Consider the following 6,988-nt stretch of genomic DNA (forward strand, 5'->3'; position numbering starts at 1 on the left):
AATAAAAATAATTCACCTACTCATATTTGAGAATTAAATAATTTTATCTTTTCCATCACAGTAGGTAACACATAGAATATTTGGGTTTTGATTTTGTCAAGATGAAAATGAATAGTAAACCTGTTTGGAATTCTAAATTCATCCTCAATAAGAAATAGGAAAAAAAAAGCAGATTTTATTTTAAGTTGGTTTGTATTATTCACACAGGAGTATAACTGGGGCAGATAAATTTTCTAGAAAATCAGATGTTCTTCCATATGAGAATAAAGTTGACTGATATACTTTCCATCATACACATCACATGACAATGCCACCTTGAAATATAGTAAAAGGAGCCGGGTGCGGTGGCTCACGCCTGTAATCCCAACACTTTGGGAGGCTGAGACAGGTGGATCACCTGAGGTCAAGAGTTCAAGGTCAGCCTGGCCAAAATGACGAAACCCCATCTCTACTAAAAATACAAAATTAGCTGGCATGGTGGCATGTGCCTGTAATCCCAGCTACTCAGGAGGCTGAGGCAGGAGAATTGCTTGAACCCAGGAGGCAGAGGTTGCAGTGCGCTGAGATCATGCCACTGCACTCCACCCTGGGAAACAGAGTGCGATGTCATTTCAGGAAAAAAAAAGAAAGAAAGAAAGAAAGAAAAGAAAATCTAGTAAAGGGAACAATCACATTCAGCAATATTGTAGTAGAAATAAATACGGTTTAATTCACTGGAAACAATTAGCTCTACTCTATAGAAAATTCACAAAGATTAAAAATAAATACACTCTACATTAAACCTTTGAGCACTGACAGCTCACCTACTTATACACAGGCTCATGTACTGTAAGGGGGTAAATCCAAAAACACAGATAATCAAATGAAAACTTCATTTTGGACTCCCTTTATCTATTATGAGCAGTTTTGTGAGTTTTCGACATAAATGATAGCTTCTGAGGAATTTTAAAAGCATTTGTCATAGATCAATGATAATGTGTTCTAAAAATGAGTCATCAATTAAAGCTATGATACCATGAATATAGTATTAATAGTTACAGTCAATGAAAAAATGATGACTTTATTTTTGTCTTTAAGGGTATAAAAAGCATATTCAAAGTTACTACCGGGACTCAGAGTTAATTTTTCACATCTGAAGGGAAAGGGCTAAGGAAGGCATTGTTTTTGCCTTTCATTCAACATTGTAACTGCAAACAAAAAATTATTTTGAAATAGACATACAGCTTTACCCTTTGCTAATTAAGAACGAATTTCTGGTCATAATTACATAATGGCCAATTTTTACTTCTAATTTAATTTTGGCTTCGACTTCCCCAGTTTATTTATTAGTCATAGAGTTATTATGATCATCCAGTTGTTAACCTTTAGACATAATATTTCTATTAGCTGTTGATTAAATTTTTTTTTCTAAAATTTACATAAGTCTGGCTGTCTTATCAGTTTCCCATAGAGTTATCATTTCATGTGAATCTGCGAAAAGTGTCTGTTTAAAAATCATATGGATAATTACCATCAACACTCATTTCTCAGCAGCTGTTGAGGAGGAGATTCAATTATATCCACATCATCCCAAAGTGAACTCATTGTGATGGAAGGGACATTAGAAATAGGAGGAGAGTGGTTAAATCAGTAAAAGATTGACTCCATTACACTGCCATCTGTTAATCCGTGACCTTGCTTCCATTGTTTTTGTGCTCATCTATTTTTAGCGACATTAATATTGTTTGACAACTGCCTAGTGTCTGCAATAAATGTTAATTTTTTTGCTCAACAGTTGTTGCATCAACCATGAAAATATATTTGAGCATCAATCATTTTCACTGTACATCTGGTTGGAGAATATTGGATGTTATAGAAAGTCCTTTATAAGGAAAGTACAGATAATTTGTATTTTTAGTACACTCTACCAATGAAGCTGTGCTGATGACGTACTCCCCATGACATGTCTGGGAACACAGTTCACGTGGAGAAATGAGTAACCAAAGTAAGCGTCAGTAAGAACAGCATTGCAGGTTACCACAAGCACCTATTTTGGAGGAATGTGCTGCCTAAATATTTGTAGCTAACACCACACTGTTAGAAATGCAGCACTGAACAGCAGTTATTATTTTAACAAAAAAAGTTTCTACAGGGGAATCTCTTAACAAGCTTATGACAGGAGAAAAAGAAAACTAGACAAGGTTTTAAATTATTTCTACAGATCCAGCTAACATGAAGGAGTCTTCAGTTCCTCAAATTTCTTAAGCATCACCTTGAGTGCTAAATAATTATATAGCCAGTCCAAAGATCTCATATGACATGCTGCATGAGTGTTTAATGGGAATCACATAGTCTCATCTCTTATATTAGGTCCCATGACATCTTGCTTCAGTATCTCAGTATTTAATTTATTGTTCCAATCATATAATTCCCCAGTATATTTAAACACGCTAAGGTCGCTCCCAACTTACACACCTGCTTGCATGCTACCACACTACCCTAGAACTAACCCTTATCGGTCTATTTCCATTCATATATTCATCAAATATTTAATGTGCATCAACTGTCTGTCAGCAGTGTTCAAAGTTCTGTCGATATAAATGTACAAGACAAACCATATTGGTCTGGGCGTGGTGGCTCACGCCTGTAATCCCAACACTTTGGGAGGCCAAGGCGGGAAGATCATGAGGTCAAGAGATCAAGACCACCCTGACCATCATGGTGAAACCCCATCTCTACTAAAAAATATAAAAAATTAGCCGGGCATCGTGGTGCAATGCCTGTAGTCCCAGCTACTTGGGAGGCTGAGGCAGGAGAATTGCTGGAAACTGGAAAACGGAAGTTGCAGTGAGCCGGGATCACACCATTGCACTCCAGCCTGGCAATAGAGTGAGTCTCAAAAAAAAAAAAAAAAAAAAGACAAACCATATCTTTACTCAGCCACATCAATCTTATATTTTTATGGTGGAAGATGAAAATAGAGTCGATAACACAAACATACACAGAAATAATATAGTTACAGAAAGTGATCATTGCTATTCTAAAAATAAAACACGGTAATGGGAAGAATTAGAATGGCTCCTTAACATTCCCTCCATGCTTACTACCGCCTTCCTAGGACAAGATGGACTTGCTTCTTAACCAGATGGCCAGTGACATCTGACTGACTAGTTCCTTCACATTGCCTGACTCTCATGATTGTTTTTCAACACTGTAGAAACTTTAAAAAAAAGTAATCCTCAGCCGGGTGCAGTGGCTCATGACTGTAATCCCAGTACTTTGGGAGGCTGAGGTGGGTGGATCACTTGAGATCAGGAATTCAAGACCAGCCTGGTCAACATGGTAAAACACTCATCTCTACTAAAAATACAAAAAATTAGCTGGGCGTGGTGATGGGCTCCTGTAATCCCAGCTACTTGGGAGACTGAAGCACGAGAATCACTTGAACCTGGGAAGAGGAGGTTGCTGTGGGCTGAGATCACGCCACTGCACTCCAGCCTGGGTGACAGAGCAGGACTCAGTCTCAAAAAAAAAAAAAAAAAGTAATCCCCCCTGTTTGGTCCTCCCTGACTGCCACACACACTTAATACTTGTTATTAGCTTCTCATTGATCTCAGGATAAAAATCAATATCCTTTCACAGACTTTAAGGCTCTGAATGACCAGAGATATGCCTGGTTTTCCAGCCTCACACAGCACACCATTTCCCTTCTCTCCTTCTTGCAGTCACCTGTCCAATGTACTCCAGTGATCCATTCTCCAGGTCAACATTAATCCTTAGTACTGTGTGTTTCTTTTAGGTAGACCATCATCTCCCCACCTCATTATCCCTAACTCATACCTGAGGTCTCAACCGAAGTGGCACTTCCTAAAGCAAGATATCCTAGGCTCTGGGTCTCTGTGAGGTTCGTTTGTTAAATGTTCTCATAGATATGGATTTTTTTTTTTTTTTTTTTGCGGGAGACCAGAGTTTTATTATTACGCAAATCAGTCTCCCCAAGCATTTGGGAAACAGAGTTTTAAAGGATAACTTGGTGGGTATGTGCGAAGCCAGTGAGCCAGGAGTGATGATTGGTCAGGGATGAAATCATAGGGAGTTGAAGCTATTTTCTTCCACTGAGTGAGTTCCTGGGTGAGAGTCACAAGATCAGACGAGCCACTTGGGCTTGCTTCTGGATCCATCGTTGAAGCGGGGTCAGTGAACCACGGGCAGGTAGCCACAAGGGCAATCCTGGACAAGCCCCCAAATTTGTAACCACCCAAGGGGTTCACCTTGCCCACTGCCTAGATGGAGCCAATTAATCAAGTCAGGGGAATTGCATTAGAGAAAGAGTAATTCTCGCAGAGCCAGATGTGCAGGAGACCAGATTTCTAAACACAAAAATGTCATGCACAGATGTGGGTGTGTTCATGGAAAGTAACACAAGTGACATGTTTGGGGTGTGGATAAAAAAATCTCATACATACAAGAATCTCTACATACAAGTATAAATTTTCAGCCAGAGGTGACCATGAGACTTTGGCTTATCTGAGAGATTCCACTTTTCAAGAGAGTATTAGACTTGCACAAGCCATGTTATTGGTTGTATAATTCAATTTTATCCAGCTTTCAAAGCAAAAGAAGGAAACCCCACCTAACGTAATCATAATATAAACATTATTATGTATGCTTTTATTACTATTATAGTTATATATTACATAATTCAAATCATAAACATTATGTTAATTTTTGCTTTTCATGTGAACAATAGTAACAATGGATAAATCAAATGTATATTGCATCATTACAAGAATGCTAGCCTCGTATAAACAATGTTTTAATTATAAGCCATTGCACTGTTTTTGAGGCATAAAGGAGCTACAACAGTCTTCCTGGTTCTATCATGATGCTAATCTCACATTCTACAACATTAGTAAAAGTCTTATCATTCGATCACTGAGCTTCACACTCCCTGCAAGTATGGGGGCTACGTCTTACACAATAATTCAATTTTGTTGTTGATAATTCAAGACTCTCCTTTGTCAAAGCCAATTTCTAAAGCTAAAGATCCACCACACAGTAGGATATACTGTGGACATTCCAGACACATTAGGGTTAAAGGGTATGTCTTGGTGTCAGACACTGATAAAGCTTTCTTGGATTCAATATAAAACTTATGGGGAAAAAAACTAGTGTGTCAATATAAATTATAATTTATGTCAAGATTGAGAAATGGACTCCTTCAAGGTTCCACTGTTAGTGATGTATACATAAAGGATTAAAATACTCCCTCACATGAGTAATGGTGCTACAGACATATGTTCCCATTGGCATCTGATCACAGTCAGTCAGTAAATTAAGAGCTCTGAAATCAAATTTTATTGTGCCTAAATCCTTTACTTTTTCTTTTTTTTTCTTTCTCTTTTCTTGAGCGTTTTATTCATTTTATAGAGAGATTTCTTTTTTGTTTGCTTTTGTTCCAATCATTAGGAGAGTGGTTGAGGAGTGCTGAATCCATCACTACTTTGATGACACAGGTTAAGATTCCAAATTCACATTTCCAGGTACCAAGAGTTCCCTCTAAATGCCACAATCAAGTCAGCCTTCGTTTACATTTCTTTCTACCGAACACAGCAATGTCCATTGGTATCTCTGCAGCGTAATCGCATCTTAGGTCTGTATTTCTCCAAGTAAAGCAGCTGTTTGGAATAGAATGCTCCGCTTCTTTTTTGTCTTATAAACTGAACTGCATCTTCGTACTTCATTCCACATTCAATCAAAGCAAGTGCGGCCAGCAGGGTGCCCTTCCCAATCCCGCAACACAAAGCACTGCAGCACAGCAACCTGGCTCTTCACGAAATTTGGTTTTTAACAGGTTTAACCAATCATTTACTATCCGATTAGGGGGTGGAGCTCCATCATCAAATGGCCAATCTAGAACGTGGATTCCTTCTTTTTCAGCTGGAGCTTTATCATATGAAGCATCACAAACTCGAACCAAAGTCGTCACTCCATACTTAAGTCCCTCTGTGAATGTGTTGAGAGTAGCATTGGTAGGGTTGTGAGTTACCAGAAAACCCATGTTCTCATAGGAGATCTCCACAGGGGCTGAAAGGTTCATTATGGCGAATAAAAAGTGTGAGCGTGCGTGTGAGTGTGATGGGGAAAGTGAAAAAAAAATCAATAAATCTTGAAATGTTTCACGGCAGAAAACATTAAAAAGACCACTAAAATGCCTATTATCAATCACTATTTTCTCTATTCAACTTGTTTATTCCTTATGAAGCTTCTCTCTTCCAGATAAGCAAAAGTATTTAGAATCCACTTGAATCCAAATTCAACTTGGGCCTCAATTTCTGCAGATGGATACCTTCGGACTCCAAAAAATCCGATTACACACAAAACTTAAGCAGCCTTTACGACATTTAGGCACTAGTGACACAAGTTAAAAGTGTAGGTCACTTTCCACTTTTGTTTTACTTGATGCTTAATTTTACTGGAGTCATTAAAAGAAATATGCATGCAATTAAGGAAAAAAAAAAAAAAAAAAAACCAACTATTTCCGAGGCCAGTCTCAGTGTCCGGGAGTCTTCAAGGCAATGTTAATTATGGCACATAGAACCCCCAAACTCACTTGTCAGCGAAAACGCTGTGCCGAGCCCGGCAGAAATCTGCCCTCACACTCAGAATGGCCATAAATGTGCAACGTATATTTCAACGAAAAACGCCGGCGAGCTGGGGACCGGGCATTGAAGTCCGGCGGCGGCGGCGCGTCTCCACGAGTCCGTCTTGCTGCTGCTGCTGCGGCCTCCACTGCGTCTCCTGCTGCCCCCGCCGCCCCCGCCGCCCTGTGGTCCCCTCGCGCCGTGCCCGGTCACCGCTGCCGCTCCAGCCGCTCCCGGACGGACGCATGTTACAGCCCGGCCGATCGCGCCGCCGCCCAATCCTTTACTTTTTCTAATAAAAACATGTATTTTTCTTTTAAAAAGAATCTTAATAAAGGCATTGTAAGTTTATTGGTTGAATTCCA

General features: G+C 39.3%; 1 pseudogene; it reads right to left on the reverse strand.

Annotated features, from left to right (window-relative positions):
- Positions 1-4,977: 4,977 nt before the first annotated feature.
- On the reverse strand, positions 4,978-6,705 carry LOC141583075 (protein tyrosine phosphatase type IVA 2 pseudogene; annotated as a pseudogene).
- Between the last annotated feature and the right edge of the window lie 283 nt (positions 6,706-6,988).

Source organism: Saimiri boliviensis, chromosome 2 (genome assembly GCF_048565385.1).
Source record: "Saimiri boliviensis isolate mSaiBol1 chromosome 2, mSaiBol1.pri, whole genome shotgun sequence".
NCBI lineage: Eukaryota > Metazoa > Chordata > Mammalia > Primates > Cebidae > Saimiri > Saimiri boliviensis.